The 21,643-nt window shown below is 42.8% G+C and overlaps 1 pseudogene; it reads right to left on the bottom strand.

The window, feature by feature from the left end:
- Positions 1-443: 443 nt before the first annotated feature.
- Positions 444-10,133, bottom strand: LOC136665165 (amine sulfotransferase-like; annotated as a pseudogene).
- Positions 10,134-21,643: the final 11,510 nt, after the last annotated feature.

The raw sequence follows: 21,643 nt of genomic DNA, 5'->3' as shown, positions 1-21,643 counted from the left end.
TTAAACCCATTTAAGTGTCACAGTTGGACCTTGAGACTAATGTTGTAGCTGGGAGTGCATTTTTCTGTTGATTGCTCCACGATGAACCGAAATTAAACCACTTTTGGGTTCATAAAAAACCATGTTTGTTTAAGAGATGTGTGAGTGTGAAGAATCTTTTAAAAGGTTAAAAAATCCACCACATGATCTTAAAGTTCTTTAAACATTTAGATGCATTAACAAAAGGGGGTTTTATGGAACCAAATGTGGTTTCTTCTACGGGGCATCGCTCGAGGAACCTTTTGTAGTGCCTTTATTTTTAAGACTGTACCTGGAACGTAACACATGTTTCTGCCTGTTAAATTAACATATTCACACCATAGACCAATTTCTCTAAACGTTATAAAAGAAAAAGTGAATTAATAAAAGACACCAAAGTGTTTTTATTTTAAACATCCGAGAGATCATTCTATGTCCCAGATAAATTGAGCGGAAGATCCTTCATCTTCTCCAGATAAATCTCATCGAACATCTCACTCTGAGCCACAGTGTAGAAATTTTTCCAATCTCCCACTGTACCCACACACACACACCAAATACATCACTCGTACCTCAGGTCTATTACATTATTATGTAAGTTAAGCTCAAATATGCAGAAATGTAAATCTCTCTTAGTTCTCTGGATAAAACCTGAATATATAAATGACAGCCTTATTACAGAAGAAGGAGAAAACCACTTTAAATTTAAAGAGGAGTTAATGGGTCCAGGTCATTTTTCTCCATTTATCTTTGCCCTTCATGAAAAATAACAAAAGTGGAGATACAAGGTTTTGTCTCATCAATGAAAACATACGTTTACACTAAATTTTACAAGTACGTGTTTTAACATGATCCAGATTTCTTTTATCAATAAGTAATTGATAATAATATAGTCTTTCTCTGAAAATAATATTAGATCTGGACACTTTTTTTTTGATAGACGTGCTGCGGTCTGTGCAGTTTGATGAAAGTTGTGACTGTTTTTTGGGATAGGACACTGCTGGAAGTGTACTTTTCTGATTAATGAAGCGTCCCAAAGTATGATTTCTTGATCCTGACCTTTGCACATGAACTTTCCCTGGATAACATCCTCTGGGAGGAACTCATAGTTGGCTTTGGGATCTTTCTTCATGTTTTTAAAGGTGGATCTCTCCACCACTCGAGAAACAGCTTCTGCGTCCAGATCTCGGCCGAGAAAACGTGACATCTTCTCCACTGCTGTCTTCAGATCCTGAGGAAAGGTTATGAAGGGACACCATTATGAAATATATGTCGTTATAAAGGGTGTCCACAAACTTTTGGACATTCAGCGTACTGCCAGTCTTACCGTGACCATGTCATCGTACGTGAGGAACAGGATGTTGAAGTCATCTCTGTGTGTGTGCTAGTCTCGAATGTGATCAAACCATGAAGAACCTGCCACTGCACACACACACACACACACAGCAGGTATGATTTGGGTGATGGATCATTCTTAGTGCTGCAGTGACATTGACGTGGTGGTGGTGGTGTGTTATTGTGTGTTGTGTTAGTGCGAGTGGATCAGACACAGCAGTTGCTGCTTGAGTCCTTAAACACTGTCCACTCTATTATCCCCTCCTACCTCGTTGCTCCACCTTGTAGACCTAAAGTCAGAGACAGTAGCTCATCTGTCGCTGCACAGTGTGTGTCGCTCGTCCTCTAGTCCTTCATCAGTGACACAGGACACTGTCGGCTGGATGTTTTGGTCGGTGGACTGTTCTCAGTCCAGACACTGAGGGGTTTAAAAACTCCAGCAGCAACTGCTGTGTCTGATCCACACAAGCCAGCACAACGCACACTAACACCACCACCACCACCAGTGTAACTGCAGCGCTGTAACTACACAGAAACACTTAAGCTCATCCTCACCATCTCCAGCAATGAACTCCTGCAGAAACTCCTGGAAGCTCCTTGGTGTTTCCAGCTTGGTCCATGCTTGACAGAAATGGAAATAAGACACAGCCACGGAAAAATAAGACACATTTCACAGAATCACAGATCAACATAATGTTATTCTGTGTCCATATGGTTCCTGTTTAAAAGCAGAGTGGTTGTTATATTTACAGCGCACTCACATCACTGTCTGTGAGGACTGTGATGTGTTCTCCCTGTGTCTGTGTGGGTTTCCTCCACAGTCCAAACAGATGTTGGTAGGTGGAGTGACTGTGTCCACAGGGGTGAGTGTGTGAGTGACTGGGTCAGTGTATCCTCCCTGTTGCACAGTGAATGTTGATGAATGAATTAATGTATTTACTGATTTTGTTTGCTATAAGTAGTATTTTTAATGCAGCGTCAGCACTAATCAGTTTTACTATTCTTATCAAAAGTGGTAATAATCTTTCTTGTTCATCATTTCATTCAATATCTGTAACCACTTAGGGTCATGGTGAGTCCAGATCTTACCTGGAATTATTGGACACAAGGCAGTAGCACACTAGAGTGAGTGAGAGTTGTACTCTCTTGGTGTAGTATAGTATTCCTACTCAAGCTGGGCACTGAACCTTTGTCTGCCTTGAGGGAAACAGTAGGTTAACTCACTACACTAAGCAATTAATACTGAAAATAAAAATATCATATAATAATAATAATAATAATAATAATAACAACAACAACAACAACAACATGTTACATTCATATTTCAAACTCAGTTCAGTTTATCAGCAGACGGCACCCTTCTCTTTAACTACTGCCTAACACCACCAGCTCTCACCTGACTTTGGGTAAGTCACAAGGAACACGTCAGAACTTGAAGTTCTGGAGGGAGTCGATGTGCTCCACTAAGAGCATGTGATCAGCAAAAACATTTATATTTACTAAGATACTCATTGAGCTTCTCCATTTCAGCTGCTGCTGAGACCTAGAGTGTCAGTATGTTCAGGAAGTACAGCTCAGGAAAGCACTTGTGCAAACAGCCGCACAGTGGGGAAGCAGATTACATGGACTTTGGATCTTTAGGGTTAATGTAGAGCAGTATACAGTAGGACAAAGGTGGGCTCTTTCTATTTTCTGTGTAGATTCCTTGAATAACTGTAGCAGCACAATCTAGGAATACCAGATAAGATTAGTTATACTTGCTCCTCTGCTCCCCCTACAGTTGCAGAATGTAATTCATTTCTACAGCACAGTCTTGAAATTAAGGGGAAGGCAGGTCTATTTTCCCCTAAAATTTACAAAGTGCAGTTTCGAGTCATGAGTAGCAGCAACTATTCTCTTTATTACAGGTCAGAGAGAAATCACCATGACTTTGTTATTTTAGGGTAAAACTAGGCTTGCCTTTTTTTTCTCTTTGCTCTTGCTTTAGTGTAAAAATACTACCTAGCGTTCCTTTAAATTCTCAAGTGAGAATTGCTAGAACTGCTGCTGAGTTTCAATGGTTCTTCAGTACAAATGTTCAGTTGTATCTCCTTAGAAAAGAATCACTGGTAATTTTTAGAGGCCACACATGAGTCTGGTCACCAGGACCAAGCTTGGACTAGAGGTGCCCAGCACTGGGCCGAGGTAATGTTGCCAAAAATCCTGTAACATACGGAGGCATCTCATATTTGAACACTGAAAGACGTGATCAGAATGCGGCTATTTTTTCGTATTTTTAACATGATTTTTGACAGGTTTGAGAGAAGCAGTAACACTGCTGCTGTTCCTCAGCTGGAGGCAGAGACTGATACTCCATGGCAGTGTCTGAAATGACGTGAACACTGTCTACTAAGACTTTATTCTGAGGGAAGAAGACTCTGAGTCGTGTCTGAAATGAATGCTTGTACAAAACGCCACTATTTGTGCTCAAGTTGTTGTAAAGTTGTAATAATTATGGCGAGTGAGCGTTAGTGTTGACACATTGTTGTATTTAAAGCCAGTCTGTAATGCCACTAAATCACTCCCTTGTAAGAAACCAAGACAGCGCGGCTTCTGTTTCAGACACGACCCATGACTCCAGGACGGAGAGTGCGCTTCTCATTGGTCGGTTGTCATCGTTTCACGACCAATGAGAAGCGCACTCTCCGTCCTGGAGACGTCAGCTTCCTTTGACTGTGCCGGGGCTCCAAGTGGGCGTAAGTAGCGTGCGGGGGAAGCCAATAACGCAACTGAATTTATGTCAGTCACTTTTATTTAGCCAATCAATAGCCAGTGTTAGCTGTTCATGGATTCAGCTCTTACTAGGAGTTTTTTTTAACATAACCTTTAACCTTTAACCTAACTCTGTGTTAGATATGAGTTGGAGTCTTGAAGAAACTAGACTAGAAACTAGAAAATTAGACTTTTGAATAACACTTGCTTAAGATTCATTTTCTTTGATTATGGGGCGTGTTATATATGGCTACTATATTCCATACATTTGTGCAATCTAACTGTACATATGTTAACTGCTGTAATTTAATGGGGCCCTTTAGACCTCTTAGAGTATTGTTACACTTATATAGCGCCTTTCTAGATACCCAAGGACGCTTTACAATCCACACTGCTCAGAATGCTCAGAACACTCAATTCACACACTCACTGGTGAGAAGCGGCAGCCAAACGTCCTCTCGACCAGGAACAACCGTCCACCTGGAGGACTGCATCGGGCACTAGGATTTCACCCAGGACAGAGCGCCAATCCATATCTGGGCACACACACATTCACTCACAGATACAGACATTCATTCACATACACCAGGACAGTTATGAGAGAAGCCAATTCACCTACCCTCCATGTTTTTGGACTGTGGGAGGAAACCGGAGACCCGGAGGGGTTTTTCATAATTAATAAAAACATAATAAAATAAAAATGAATAAATAAATAAAAAAACCTCTCGGCAGTATCACATGACTTCTGTAGACACACCCACAATTTGACTAGGCACTCCAGGCCAGAGAGCGACCTCTGTTAGCCATTTGAATTCAGTGTCTTAAATAGGACCTCGGATGTCTGTTTTTATAATTTGGGAGAGGTTTCTGACATGCGTGATCTAAGCTCTGCCCAGTGTGGGCGGGTCAAGTAGGACTACCCACTGTTGACACGTTCTGCTCTTTTGAGCGGGTGAGGCAAACTGGACAGCCTTAAATTATCTAGTTCTCTGCTCCTTTGAGGCCAGAGTGCATTGCACCAATCCCCTGAAAAAAGACTAAGCACAGACTTAATTTTAGTCACTATCGTTGAGAGACCTATTTGGTTCTCCAAAGCCAAGAGCACCCTGAGCGAGCGGAGGGTAACTGGAGTGAGGCCGGACTCAGGCAGGCTTGAAAGGGGGCCCTAGGGCCCCCTGACCCTGTGAAGTTCAATTTAATTTTAAAAAAATAAATGAAAAATTAATAAATAAATAATAATTTTAAAAAAACTCAGCAGTATCACATGACTTTTGTAGACACACCCTCAATTTGACTAGGCACTCCAGGCCAGAGAGTGACCCCTTGTTTTGTTCAATTCATGCATATCCTTTTTGGGTTAAGAGCATATTCTGTACAGTGTTTAATTTAAAAATAAATTTAAAAAGTTACAAATATTTTGTTTAAGAAGATTTTTGACCAAAATGGGATAATTTATTCATATATTTCTCAAAACACAAAGACAAAGACACATTATAAAGGTTTATATACAGCTTATAATACAGAACATAACATGGTAAGCATGCTGTCTATGATGTAACCACAGTAAAATAAGATTGAAACATTTTTTTCTAATTTAAAGAATTAAGTTACATAGGGCACTGCATATACTTAAAAAACATGCCTACATCCCAGGACTCCACTTCCCAGAACACACCAAACAGTCACATGACTATCCACCGGTCTCCCTCACCAGAATTCTAATCATGCACACCTGTTTGTATCCCTATATATACACCAACCCTTATATTGTTCATTGCCGAGTACTGTCGTGGTTTGTCCCAGTGTACAAAGCATTCTCTTGATACTAGTCTGACGATCTCCTGTTGCCTACTCCTTGTTTGTTGTTTCGGTTTACGTCTCTTGCCTCGTCCCTTTTTGGTATTGTTTGCATTCATCGGTATTTGGACTCTGCCTGATTTTTGACTACGCTTATCGCTTCTTCCCTGAGGTACTGTTTGCTCCCTGTGTTTGGACCTTGCTTGTTTTTGACTTCTTTTGGATAAACGTTAATAAAGTGTTTACTGTGATCCGCAAGTGTCAGCTCTCTGCCCTGTCCTGACACTCCTTTTGTCAAAACTACCTATATCTGCAGACCAACAATTATGCACACTAAATGAGAACCTATTTGTACAGTTTTAATGCTTTATAACATTACCTGAAGCAAATGACACATTTGTATAAGTTTGTATTACACTTGATAGGCTGATTTAGATATTTGCATGAATGAATGTTCATAATTAATTATTTGGAGTCTGTTACATCACATTTAAATGTGTAGTCTACAGTCCACAAATTTCCTTAAGATTTGGTTTGCGGATGAATCAGTTGGTTTCTTGTAACCATTTGTTCCAAGAATTCTTGTGTAATTTCATCCCCAGACAGAGGTGGTACTTCTGCAATCTTGTGGAATGGCAGGAGCTGTGGCCTTAAATCCACAATACTGTGATCCATGCCTGCAAATACACAATGAAAAACATGCCACATTTATTTCATACATATTCACATGCATTGATACATGTCTACAGTACTGTTCTGTGCAAAGCTGTATATGGGATAGTAAATGCTTCTTCTTAGAGATTAGTGCAGTTGGCTGAAATATGTTAAATATTTGAATGTGAAGGTTTATCAAGTGTTTTAAGCACTAAATAAAAATGTCCAACAATGTTTCAGCTCAGGTTTATTCAAAGAATTTATCCAGCCAAAGACAATGTTGATAAAATATACATTTTTTAAACAAATAAATAAATAAAAAGTATATCATTGTAAAAATCACTAATGATCAGGTATTACATGGCAACATGTGGCCCATAAACCTCAAGAACAATGGTGTTATAAATGTCCATTTAAGAAGACACTCCATTTGTGTGATACAAAATCTAACAGCAGAACAAATTGATTATTCGTGTACATTTATGAACAAGCATGGATTATGAACTCCTACCTTGTATTTACAGGTTTGATCTGCACTGAATTACTGTAGTTCTGGTGGTCAATGTCTTTCTTCTGCATATCCTTTTTGCCCTCTTTGATCCTGTTCTTGAACACTCAGGACCGCCACAGAACAGGTATGATATGGGTGGTGGTGTTAGTGTGTGTTGTGCTGGTACAAGTGGACCAGGCACAGCAGTGCTGCTCGAGGACACTGTCCACTCTGTGAGACACTCCTACCTTGTTGGTCCACCTTGTAGATACAAAGTCAGAGACAGTAGCTCATCTGTTGCTGCAGTTTGTCTTGGTCATCCTCTAGTCCTTCATCAGTGGACACAGGATACGGTCAGCTGATGCTTTTGGTTGGTGGACTGAGGGGTTTAAAACTCCAGCAGCACTGCTGTGTCTGTTCCACTTGTATCAGCATCAAACACATGAACACATTGCCACCACATCAATGTCACTGCAGTGCTAAAAAAGATCCACCAAATAAATCATACCTTTTTGGCATGTCTGGTAAATAACGGGGAGAATGAGGGCAGAATGAGCCTGACCACTGTCTAAAGTTGTAGAAGTACAGTGCTCCTCGTTGGTAAGTGGATAAAATGGACTTGTGTTTTGATGACGTACTGGTCACTCTCACGACAGCACACAAGCCAACTATAGTCATTATCTGTACACCCAGGTGTATTCCCTGCTTAAAGCCTATGGTTTTGTACTTAAATCTGTCATGAGTATCAACTGTTCCCTTAAAAGTTAACTGTAAATGATAAAATACCTGTGAGGAAACCTGTAGAGTTCATCAGGCACACCTCCTGGACAGTGAGGATACCGAGAGGGTCTAATACTGTGGAGGTTCCATTGATCTTGCACTGGTCCAGATCCTCCTGCAGAACTTCCTTGAAACAGAAGCGAATCAAACACTGGTGTGCATGACTGCCATCATAGTGTCCTTGCTCGAGTAAATCCACAGCTCAATCCAGAGTTGAGCTCTGTGTAAAAGAACAGAAACATTACTAAGAGTGTACATGATTTACTCAATGGCTGGAGATTAAAGTTGGCTGACCAGCATGCAGATTCAAAATGATTCTAAACATACAATAAGCACATGGTAAAACAGGCCCTAAAAAGCAAGTAGATTGATTTCATGGAAAAAAAAGTGATCAAGTTAGTTCAGATGGATATAAAAATTATAAACCACTAACAATCTCCATACAAACCTTTCCTTACTAAAGACAGACCACTCTTTGACTGAACTGGCTGTGACCTCTTAATAAGCTCAATAATTGCTGTCTGATTTGCTTGCCTGTTTGTTAAACTATTAAAATAATAATTAAAAAAAGTTTTGTGCCTGCAGTGCAATTTTCAGTGTTATTCTCCATTTCAAAAATAGCGTCTCTAGGTTGATGAAGTTTATTTTTGGGGTACTTGTGATTCTTTTAGAACAATACATTTTACACAGCGAGCTCGTCACGTACAAAAAAGGAGGCAGAGATTTGAAAACGTTGAACATATGTATCATTGTGACAAGCATTTTAAAATGTGTAAATTTCATTAAATGGGAAATAAGTATATTTTAAATATCTGAGTTTGACTATCCCTATCTTACTAAGAACAGCCAACAAGAAAATGTTGTAGTGCAAGTCAAAAGCTATGTCAAAATAGCATGTTTTGGTGCCTTGTGTACAACCAGAGATACAACCCTTATAAAACTGCAAAGTTGTTTCAGAATATAGTGTGCCTTGTCCGCCCGCTGCAATTGGCTCAACCGAGCTACATTTGAACTGGCTGTGACCTCTTAATAAGCTCATTAATTGCTGTCCGAATTGCGTGCCTGTTTGTTTAAAAAAAAAAAAAAACTTGCCTGCAGTGTAATTTTCAGTATAATTCTTCATTCAAAAATAGTTTGATGAAGTTTATTTTTGGGGTACTTATGATTCCTTTAGAACAACCAACATGTACACACATTTAACGATCAGAATTACACATTCACTTTTAAGCTGGATAACATTTTTAAAAGAATTCTTAAACGATTTATAGTGTAACAGCTCTGCTGTACAGTACCCCCTCGGATAGGATTTACCCATTTGTAGCCGGGTGTGTGTCGGACCCTAACAAAAATTTTCCTTTCATGGGGGCAATGGTATGGAGTGTCCTTACAGAGAGTCTAAAAACACTTTTTCTACATACAATCTACATGTATAGTTTGTCTAAATGAGAAGATGCTGATAACTCCTTGTGAACTTGCACACTCTATGGTCGTCTATGAAGAATATATCAGAGTTTTATGAGTCACAATGTTCCAGCCATTTGGTCTCTTGGGCCACAAGCCTGACATTACACAGCCCATGGCAGTCATGTCACTGGGGGTTGGGTGTCACACGGTAAACAAAGGATATTCCTTCAAGTAAGCAACTGCTATTGTCTCGACTAAATGTCCTTTCAGTCAATTCACATGTATAACACTTGTGTCAAATATAGTGCAATTGGGATCCTGTGGGATGGATGTTAAAATTGTAGTGTGGAGGGTACGGATGAGGAAATGTGGGTTCACTCAGCAAGGAGTAGGCAGGACTCAAAATAACTCTTTCCGTGAGACTTTATTTAAACGAAGCACACGTGATGACGGCACAACAAGAGAGGTACCCGAAGAGAAATGAAAAGAAAAGAAAAATAAATGAAAAGAAAATAAAAAGAGCACGTTGGAACTAAACAGACAAAGTTTGTCCATACTGCAGTTCCCTCTACCTTTACCTGGCTACTGCAGCCAAATCCCCCTCCTTTTAGGAACTTAGCCCCACCCCTCTCTTAATTGGACTAACCCAACTCTAGCAAAGGGGTAAGAAGGTTGCTCCCAGGAAGATATTAATTCCCTTCAATACGACCATCAACAGATATCCCCCGCACATCTCATTCCAGCTTCACTGGTAAGTGTTTATCTATGTACATAGTTTTAATAGTTTTACTCATTTGCTTTTTCCCTTGCACAGGTTCCTGAATCCAGCTCTTCCCTCCCCCTCTCTATACCTCACCGTGGGCCCTTCGGCTAGCACAAAGAGAGACAGGAAATTCGCTGCCATTCCCCTAGGACCGGAACTGAAACAAGGTAAGCAATGATACTAATATACATTCCTTAATGTATATTCCAGTCTTGGTGATGGGTCCAATTCACTGACCTCATCACACACCCCCCCCCTTACACTAGTCACTCCTCAGAGTGACGTGAAAGGAAGTCAGCTGTAATGTTCTGAGCACCTTTCCGGTACCGCACCTGAAATTTAAAAGGCTGAAGTGACAAATACCATCTCGTAATCCTCGCGTTACTGTCTTTCATCCTGTACATCCACTGTAACGCCCTATGGTCCGTCTCAAGTATGAAGTTAGCACCTAACAGATAGTACTTCAATGAGTCCAATGCCCACTTCACTGCTAGAGCCTCTTTTTCCACCGTAGAGTAGTTCAACTCTCTTGGAAACAATTTCCTACTGATATAGAGAATTGGTTTGCGGTCCTCTTCCTCGCCTTGCAGCAGCACCGCTCCCAGACCACATCCCGATGCATCTGTTTGAACAACGAATGGCCTCTCGAAGTCTGGGCTGCTCAACACTGGTTCTGAGCACAAACACTGCTTCAGGTCATTAAATGCTTTGTCACACTGTTCCGTCCACTTGACTTTCTGAGGCTTATCTTTCTTTATAAGATCAGTCAACACTGCCGCTCTGGCTGAAAAATCAGGTATAAAACGCCTGTACCATCCCACTAGTCCCAAGAACGATCTCACCCTTCTTTTCGTTGTAGGTGCCGGAGTTCTTCTGACCGCTTCCACCTTATCAACCTGCGGGCGAATCATCCCTCCACCCAGGATATAACCCAGGTATGAGACCGAATCCCTGGCTAGATAGCACTTGTTTGGGTTGGCCGTTAATCCTGCAGCAGCAATCTTTTGCAACACTGTCTGGACGTGATGTAAATGTTCTTCCCAGCTCGTGCTATATACAACCACGTCATCGATGTAGGCGGCTGCAAATCCATCGGTCCCTTTCAACACCTGGTCCATAAGTCTCTGGAAACTGGCGGCCGCACCATGTAATCCAAAGGGCATTGTGGTGAAATGATATAGCCCAGAGGGTACACGGAACGCTGTCAGCTCCCTGGCTGATGGACTCAGTGGTACTTGCCAGTAACCTTTGCATAAGTCCAAGGTTGTCAAATACCGAGCCTTACCCAGCCTCTCAATCAGCTCATCCGCTCTTGGCATGGGGTAGGGGTCAAACGCAGAGACAGAATTCAATTTGGAGAAGTCTATGCAAAAGCGTAACCCTCCATCTTTCTTGGGTACAAGCACCACAGGGCTACACCACTCACTTGTAGAAGGTTCTATGACCCCCAGTTTCAACATCATCCTCACCTCTTCCTTCAGGTCTGGAATCAAGCGTGCAGGTACTCTACAGTTCGTCTGCCTGATTGGATCCGATTTCAGGAGACGGATGTCATGCTGGATAATACTCGTTTTGCCTGGCTCCTCACTGAAGAGTTTTGGTGGGATGACTTTCCTCAGTTCTTTTTGCTGCTTTGTACTGAGGTGTGACAAATTGAGCGGCGTACTAGCTCCACTTGTACCCGGGAAATATTGCTCCGTGCACTCCTCCTCTTCTCCGACTGCACATACCCAGAGTTGTTCTGTGGTGTTTGCTTTTGGCTCTTTCCATCGTCGCAGCATATTGATGTGAAAGACTTGTTGCTGCTTCTTCCTGTCAGGTAGCGACAACTCGTATGAGGTTTTGTTGATCTGCCTAATCACCTCATATGGCCCATGCCATTTTGCCAGCAGCCCAGTGTCCGATGTGGGCAAAAGAACCAGTGCTTTCTCTCCCGGTGTCAGTGTTCTGTTCTTCGCCACCTTGTCGTACCACTCTTTTTGGCGTGATTGGGCTCTTTCCATGTTGTCTCTGACCAACTCTGTCAACCTGGACATTTTGTCTCTCATTTTGAGCACATGTGACAGTACATTCATTTTTTGATCTTGTTGTCCCCCTTCCCAGGCTTCTCGCATGACGTCAAGTGGGCCTCTCACTTCCCTGCCATACAGGAGCTGAAATGGGGAAAAGCCTGTAGATGCTTGAGGTACTTCTCTATAGGCAAAGAGTAAGTATGGCAGCCATGTGTCCCAATCAGAACCAGTCTCCGAGACAAACTTTCTGAGCATACTCTTCAATGTCTTATTGAAGCGTTCAACTAACCCGTCAGTCTGAGGATGGTATGGAGTGGTCTTTATACCTCTTATACCCAGCAAAGAAAAGACCTGCCCTAGTTGTTTTGATGTAAAATTTGTTCCCTGGTCTGTCAAAACTTCTTTCGGTATCCCTACTCTTGAGATTAGTTGGATTAGTGCATTAACCACTTGGCGTGTTTTAACCTTGCGGAGTGCAAAAGCCTCTGGATACCGTGTTGCATAATCACAAATTACCAGGATGTAGCGATTGCCTACACGACTTCTTGGTAAGGGCCCTACCACATCCATGGCAATCCGTGAAAATAGTACATCAACAATAGGCATATTTATCATAGGGACTTTGTCCGAGTTTTTCTGAGGAGATGTTAATTGACATTCAGGACACGTTCTGCAATATTCGACTACATCAAGATATAATCTAGGCCAGTAAAACCTGCCAGCTATCCTGCTCAGTGTCTTAGCCTGACCCAGGTGTCCTGCCCAAGGCTCTGAATGTGCTAATTTAAGTACTTCTTGCCTTAAGTTAGTTGGTAGCACTAACTGATTGATATTGTTTTTGGTCCTGTATAAAATGTTATCTTTTATAATGAACTGGTTCTCTCTGCCGTTTACAATGCTCTCTTTACTACTCTTTAAAAACAGGGGTTTAAGAGAGTCATCCTGTGCTTGCAACTCAGTTATGTTACCCGGTATTAGCTCAGTATTGTTTTCAGGGATTTTCACTTGTTCTGTTAAGGCAGTACCTTTAACTTTCTCTTGCCGTTTTATTCTGCGTGGTTTCCTGTCCTTTCCCTCGTTGCCATAAGGTAATGTTTCAAGCAAAGCCTTTCGCTCATCTATTTCTTTTTGCTTATTTTGAGATCTAGTAGCTACCATTACCTCCGCTTTTTTCAGTTTTGCAGCTAATAAATCAATAAGTATAGGCACGTCTCTACCTAGTATAACCGCATAAGGTGTTTTCTGCAGTATGCCAACATTTAATAAGAACCCCTGTCCATTTATTTCAATGTTAACCTCAGCTGTAGGGTAGACTTGCTCTTCACCATGTATGCATTTAACCCTAAGTTTTGACTCATGCTTTACCTGAGACTTTAACACAAATTTTTCTGAAACTAGGGTTTGACTGGCTCCTGTGTCAATGAGAGCTTTAACCGTCTTAGTACCTATTTTAACTGTAATCTGATTATCATTAGTATTATCAACTGGTTCGAAGCTTCTCTCCTTCTTTGGTATGTAACACAGTTGACTAGCACTATTTTGCAATTTTGGGCATGCGTTTATTTTATGGCCAGTTTGATTACAATTAAAACATTTCCATGTGTTCTCTGAGCGACTTTTATTATTACTTTGTTCCTTTCCTACTCTCCAATTAGTGTTACGCCAGCGCCCCTGTGCGGCTTGTTTATTAAATTGCGGCTTCAGACCACTGCATAATCCATCCAAAGACTTACCGAGCTCCCGCTGTTGGCTTGTTTTGTTGAAGCCGCTGGCGCCAATCCTGAAATCTGCATCTGCTCGCCGTGCGGCGCTGAATGCTTCAGCTAATTCCACTGCTTGCTTAGCTGTTACCGGCCCGCGTTCGATGATCCAAGTTCTCAGTTCAGGTTTTACCATGCTCAGGTACTGTTCTAATATGATGGTGTCTCCTATTTCTTCTTTCGTCTTTTCCCATGGTGTCATCCATTTCTCATATAGTGATTTCAACCTGGTGTAGAGCTCTTTCGGTGTCTCATCTTCAAGAACTGTGGTGTCTCTGAAGCGTTGTCTATAAGTTTCTTTGTTGATTTCATACTTTTTAAGGATCGCGTCTTTAACTTTACCGTAGTCGCCGATGTCTTCTCCATCCATAGCCACATAAGCTGCTCTAGCCTTACCATCAAGGAGTGGAACAAGGTGTAAAGCCCAATTTTCCACGGGCCATCTGGCTGCTTGCGCCATCCTTTCGAACATGGTCAGGTAATGTTCAACGTCATCTGTTTCTTTAAGCATGGGCATTCTCGGTGTCGGCCAGATAGAATTCATGCCCTGCTGGTGTTGTTGTTGCCATTCCGTGTAAGACTCTTGCGCTACTAACGCCGTTTGGGAGCGTCGCAGGATCTGGGGCTGTGGAGCTGTACCCGCTTCGTCTCCTTCATCACTCTTACGGAACTCTTCCTGGTGCGTCCTCAGAACTTCCCCTTGTAGCAGGTTAAACTGGTGCTGCATAGCGCGCCACCTTTGCTCTTGTTTAACTGCTTCTTTTCGTAGGAGTTCATCTTTCTCTCGCTGCTCTCGAATGAAGCTCCGGAGCAAACCACTGACCTGCTCTATGTCTCCGGTAGAGCTGCTTGATGCTTCTACTTCTGGCCGGCTCTGCGTGTTATATTCTTCATCTGGTGAATCTCTCTGTTGTGCACTTGAGGTTGTGTGAGCTTTTTTGGGAGCCATCCTTACTGTTGCTGAGTCTGTCTTGCTGAAATTGGTAGGCGCTACTGTCGACGGCCTCCACTGTTGCCACTCTATCACAAGTCAATGGTGATCAAGGCTGCGTCCGCTTGCGTTTCTACCACTTGTGAAGTTCAGCACTCCTAGACTGCTTCCACTGCCACCATTTGTGGGATGGATGTTAAAATTGTAGTGTGGAGGGTACGGATGAGGAAATGTGGGTTCACTCAGCAAGGAGTAGGCAGGACTCAAAATAACTCTTTCCGTGAGACTTTATTTAAACGAAGCACACGTGATGACGGCACAACAAGAGAGGTACCCGAAGAGAAATGAAAAGAAAAGAAAAATAAATGAAAAGAAAATAAAAAGAGCACGTTGGAACTAAACAGACAAAGTTTGTCCATACTGCAGTTCCCTCTACCTTTACCTGGCTACTGCAGCCAAATCCCCCTCCTTTTAGGAACTTAGCCCCACCCCTCTCTTAATTGGACTAACCCAACTCTAGCAAAGGGGTAAGAAGGTTGCTCCCAGGAAGATATTAATTCCCTTCAATACGACCATCAACAGATATCCCCCGCACATCTCATTCCAGCTTCACTGGTAAGTGTTTATCTATGTACATAGTTTTAATAGTTTTACTCATTTGCTTTTTCCCTTGCACAGGTTCCTGAATCCAGCTCTTCCCTCCCCCTCTCTATACCTCACCGTGGGCCCTTCGGCTAGCACAAAGAGAGACAGGAAATTCGCTGCCATTCCCCTAGGACCGGAACTGAAACAAGGTAAGCAATGATACTAATATACATTCCTTAATGTATATTCCAGTCTTGGTGATGGGTCCAATTCACTGACCTCATCACACACCCCCCCCCTTACACTAGTCACTCCTCAGAGTGACGTGAAAGGAAGTCAGCTGTAATGTTCTGAGCACCTTTCCGGTACCGCACCTGAAATTTAAAAGGCTGAAGTGACAAATACCATCTCGTAATCCTCGCGTTACTGTCTTTCATCCTGTACATCCACTGTAACGCCCTATGGTCCGTCTCAAGTATGAAGTTAGCACCTAACAGATAGTACTTCAATGAGTCCAATGCCCACTTCACTGCTAGAGCCTCTTTTTCCACCGTAGAGTAGTTCAACTCTCTTGGAAACAATTTCCTACTGATATAGAGAATTGGTTTGCGGTCCTCTTCCTCGCCTTGCAGCAGCACCGCTCCCAGACCACATCCCGATGCATCTGTTTGAACAACGAATGGCCTCTCGAAGTCTGGGCTGCTCAACACTGGTTCTGAGCACAAACACTGCTTCAGGTCATTAAATGCTTTGTCACACTGTTCCGTCCACTTGACTTTCTGAGGCTTATCTTTCTTTATAAGATCAGTCAACACTGCCGCTCTGGCTGAAAAATCAGGTATAAAACGCCTGTACCATCCCACTAGTCCCAAGAACGATCTCACCCTTCTTTTCGTTGTAGGTGCCGGAGTTCTTCTGACCGCTTCCACCTTATCAACCTGCGGGCGAATCATCCCTCCACCCAGGATATAACCCAGGTATGAGACCGAATCCCTGGCTAGATAGCACTTGTTTGGGTTGGCCGTTAATCCTGCAGCAGCAATCTTTTGCAACACTGTCTGGACGTGATGTAAATGTTCTTCCCAGCTCGTGCTATATACAACCACGTCATCGATGTAGGCGGCTGCAAATCCATCGGTCCCTTTCAACACCTGGTCCATAAGTCTCTGGAAACTGGCGGCCGCACCATGTAATCCAAAGGGCATTGTGGTGAAATGATATAGCCCAGAGGGTACACGGAACGCTGTCAGCTCCCTGGCTGATGGACTCAGTGGTACTTGCCAGTAACCTTTGCATAAGTCCAAGGTTGTCAAATACCGAGCCTTACCCAGCCTCTCAATCAGCTCATCCGCTCTTGGCATGGGGTAGGGGTCAAACGCAGAGACAGAATTCAATTTGGAGAAGTCTATGCAAAAGCGTAACCCTCCATCTTTCTTGGGTACAAGCACCACAGGGCTACACCACTCACTTGTAGAAGGTTCTATGACCCCCAGTTTCAACATCATCCTCACCTCTTCCTTCAGGTCTGGAATCAAGCGTGCAGGTACTCTACAGTTCGTCTGCCTGATTGGATCCGATTTCAGGAGACGGATGTCATGCTGGATAATACTCGTTTTGCCTGGCTCCTCACTGAAGAGTTTTGGTGGGATGACTTTCCTCAGTTCTTTTTGCTGCTTTGTACTGAGGTGTGACAAATTGAGCGGCGTACTAGCTCCACTTGTACCCGGGAAATATTGCTCCGTGCACTCCTCCTCTTCTCCGACTGCACATACCCAGAGTTGTTCTGTGGTGTTTGCTTTTGGCTCTTTCCATCGTCGCAGCATATTGATGTGAAAGACTTGTTGCTGCTTCTTCCTGTCAGGTAGCGACAACTCGTATGAGGTTTTGTTGATCTGCCTAATCACCTCATATGGCCCATGCCATTTTGCCAGCAGCCCAGTGTCCGATGTGGGCAAAAGAACCAGTGCTTTCTCTCCCGGTGTCAGTGTTCTGTTCTTCGCCACCTTGTCGTACCACTCTTTTTGGCGTGATTGGGCTCTTTCCATGTTGTCTCTGACCAACTCTGTCAACCTGGACATTTTGTCTCTCATTTTGAGCACATGTGACAGTACATTCATTTTTTGATCTTGTTGTCCCCCTTCCCAGGCTTCTCGCATGACGTCAAGTGGGCCTCTCACTTCCCTGCCATACAGGAGCTGAAATGGGGAAAAGCCTGTAGATGCTTGAGGTACTTCTCTATAGGCAAAGAGTAAGTATGGCAGCCATGTGTCCCAATCAGAACCAGTCTCCGAGACAAACTTTCTGAGCATACTCTTCAATGTCTTATTGAAGCGTTCAACTAACCCGTCAGTCTGAGGATGGTATGGAGTGGTCTTTATACCTCTTATACCCAGCAAAGAAAAGACCTGCCCTAGTTGTTTTGATGTAAAATTTGTTCCCTGGTCTGTCAAAACTTCTTTCGGTATCCCTACTCTTGAGATTAGTTGGATTAGTGCATTAACCACTTGGCGTGTTTTAACCTTGCGGAGTGCAAAAGCCTCTGGATACCGTGTTGCATAATCACAAATTACCAGGATGTAGCGATTGCCTACACGACTTCTTGGTAAGGGCCCTACCACATCCATGGCAATCCGTGAAAATAGTACATCAACAATAGGCATATTTATCATAGGGACTTTGTCCGAGTTTTTCTGAGGAGATGTTAATTGACATTCAGGACACGTTCTGCAATATTCGACTACATCAAGATATAATCTAGGCCAGTAAAACCTGCCAGCTATCCTGCTCAGTGTCTTAGCCTGACCCAGGTGTCCTGCCCAAGGCTCTGAATGTGCTAATTTAAGTACTTCTTGCCTTAAGTTAGTTGGTAGCACTAACTGATTGATATTGTTTTTGGTCCTGTATAAAATGTTATCTTTTATAATGAACTGGTTCTCTCTGCCGTTTACAATGCTCTCTTTACTACTCTTTAAAAACAGGGGTTTAAGAGAGTCATCCTGTGCTTGCAACTCAGTTATGTTACCCGGTATTAGCTCAGTATTGTTTTCAGGGATTTTCACTTGTTCTGTTAAGGCAGTACCTTTAACTTTCTCTTGCCGTTTTATTCTGCGTGGTTTCCTGTCCTTTCCCTCGTTGCCATAAGGTAATGTTTCAAGCAAAGCCTTTCGCTCATCTATTTCTTTTTGCTTATTTTGAGATCTAGTAGCTACCATTACCTCCGCTTTTTTCAGTTTTGCAGCTAATAAATCAATAAGTATAGGCACGTCTCTACCTAGTATAACCGCATAAGGTGTTTTCTGCAGTATGCCAACATTTAATAAGAACCCCTGTCCATTTATTTCAATGTTAACCTCAGCTGTAGGGTAGACTTGCTCTTCACCATGTATGCATTTAACCCTAAGTTTTGACTCATGCTTTACCTGAGACTTTAACACAAATTTTTCTGAAACTAGGGTTTGACTGGCTCCTGTGTCAATGAGAGCTTTAACCGTCTTAGTACCTATTTTAACTGTAATCTGATTATCATTAGTATTATCAACTGGTTCGAAGCTTCTCTCCTTCTTTGGTATGTAACACAGTTGACTAGCACTATTTTGCAATTTTGGGCATGCGTTTATTTTATGGCCAGTTTGATTACAATTAAAACATTTCCATGTGTTCTCTGAGCGACTTTTATTATTACTTTGTTCCTTTCCTACTCTCCAATTAGTGTTACGCCAGCGCCCCTGTGCGGCTTGTTTATTAAATTGCGGCTTCAGACCACTGCATAATCCATCCAAAGACTTACCGAGCTCCCGCTGTTGGCTTGTTTTGTTGAAGCCGCTGGCGCCAATCCTGAAATCTGCATCTGCTCGCCGTGCGGCGCTGAATGCTTCAGCTAATTCCACTGCTTGCTTAGCTGTTACCGGCCCGCGTTCGATGATCCAAGTTCTCAGTTCAGGTTTTACCATGCTCAGGTACTGTTCTAATATGATGGTGTCTCCTATTTCTTCTTTCGTCTTTTCCCATGGTGTCATCCATTTCTCATATAGTGATTTCAACCTGGTGTAGAGCTCTTTCGGTGTCTCATCTTCAAGAACTGTGGTGTCTCTGAAGCGTTGTCTATAAGTTTCTTTGTTGATTTCATACTTTTTAAGGATCGCGTCTTTAACTTTACCGTAGTCGCCGATGTCTTCTCCATCCATAGCCACATAAGCTGCTCTAGCCTTACCATCAAGGAGTGGAACAAGGTGTAAAGCCCAATTTTCCACGGGCCATCTGGCTGCTTGCGCCATCCTTTCGAACATGGTCAGGTAATGTTCAACGTCATCTGTTTCTTTAAGCATGGGCATTCTCGGTGTCGGCCAGATAGAATTCATGCCCTGCTGGTGTTGTTGTTGCCATTCCGTGTAAGACTCTTGCGCTACTAACGCCGTTTGGGAGCGTCGCAGGATCTGGGGCTGTGGAGCTGTACCCGCTTCGTCTCCTTCATCACTCTTACGGAACTCTTCCTGGTGCGTCCTCAGAACTTCCCCTTGTAGCAGGTTAAACTGGTGCTGCATAGCGCGCCACCTTTGCTCTTGTTTAACTGCTTCTTTTCGTAGGAGTTCATCTTTCTCTCGCTGCTCTCGAATGAAGCTCCGGAGCAAACCACTGACCTGCTCTATGTCTCCGGTAGAGCTGCTTGATGCTTCTACTTCTGGCCGGCTCTGCGTGTTATATTCTTCATCTGGTGAATCTCTCTGTTGTGCACTTGAGGTTGTGTGAGCTTTTTTGGGAGCCATCCTTACTGTTGCTGAGTCTGTCTTGCTGAAATTGGTAGGCGCTACTGTCGACGGCCTCCACTGTTGCCACTCTATCCCAAGTCAATGGTGATCAAGGCTGCGTCCGCTTGCGTTTCTACCACTTGTGAAGTTCAGCACTCCTAGACTGCTTCCACTGCCACCATTTGTGGGATGGATGTTAAAATTGTAGTGTGGAGGGTACGGATGAGGAAATGTGGGTTCACTCAGCAAGGAGTAGGCAGGACTCAAAATAACTCTTTCCGTGAGACTTTATTTAAACGAAGCACACGTGATGACGGCACAACAAGAGAGGTACCCGAAGAGAAATGAAAAGAAAAGAAAAATAAATGAAAAGAAAATAAAAAGAGCACGTTGGAACTAAACAGACAAAGTTTGTCCATACTGCAGTTCCCTCTACCTTTACCTGGCTACTGCAGCCAAATCCCCCTCCTTTTAGGAACTTAGCCCCACCCCTCTCTTAATTGGACTAACCCAACTCTAGCAAAGGGGTAAGAAGGTTGCTCCCAGGAAGATATTAATTCCCTTCAATACGACCATCAACAGATATCCCCCGCACATCTCATTCCAGCTTCACTGGTAAGTGTTTATCTATGTACATAGTTTTAATAGTTTTACTCATTTGCTTTTTCCCTTGCACAGGTTCCTGAATCCAGCTCTTCCCTCCCCCTCTCTATACCTCACCGTGGGCCCTTCGGCTAGCACAAAGAGAGACAGGAAATTCGCTGCCATTCCCCTAGGACCGGAACTGAAACAAGGTAAGCAATGATACTAATATACATTCCTTAATGTATATTCCAGTCTTGGTGATGGGTCCAATTCACTGACCTCATCACAGATCCCAATTCACATATCTTCCATTTAATGAAAGTACACATTTTAAAATGCTTGTGACAGTAATACATGTGTATGTTCTTGTTTTTAAATCTCTGCCTTTTTTGTACTGTGTATAATCAGTAATGTTGGACAAAATTGGAATATCTGAAATATATTTGGAATGTGGAAAAGGTTAAGTACTAACTGCCTGATTACCATTTGAAATGACCAAACATATGTTGCATTAACTTAATAAAAAATAAATAAAAAAAAACACACTGACATACTCCCTTTTGTGGCCATATGGTAGTATGTGTCCACAATTCCATTTAGACCTAACAGGTGGTAGTGGTGGTGTCTTTCTGATTCCAAATGCTCTGTTAGATTTCAATTCTTAATAGTTGTACTTATTTTCTCCACTACAATTTCAGATCCCAGATCTCAGATTCCACTGTCCAAAACCCATATATTTTTTGACTGGAATATATTGGAAGTTGGATCATCAGATCTGAGCGTTTTGTGCGAGCTTCTCGCTTTCTCTGAGCGTTTTGTGCGAGCTTCGCGCTCTGAGCGTTTTGTGCGAGCTTCGCGCTCTGAGCAATTTGTGCGAGCTTCGCGGTCTCTCTGAGCGTTTTGTGCGAGCTTCGCGGTCTCTCTGAGCGTTTTGTGCGAGCTTCGCGCTCTCTCTGAGCGTTTTGTGCGAGCATCGCGCTCTCTCTGAGTCTTTTGTGCGAGCTTCGCGCTCTCTCTGAGCGTTTTGTGCGCA

This window comes from Hoplias malabaricus, chromosome 13 (assembly GCF_029633855.1).
Source record: "Hoplias malabaricus isolate fHopMal1 chromosome 13, fHopMal1.hap1, whole genome shotgun sequence".
Classification (NCBI taxonomy): Eukaryota; Metazoa; Chordata; class Actinopteri; order Characiformes; family Erythrinidae; genus Hoplias; species Hoplias malabaricus.
Note: the sequence above shows the minus strand (reverse complement) of the source record. Positions and strands in the feature narration are given on the sequence as shown.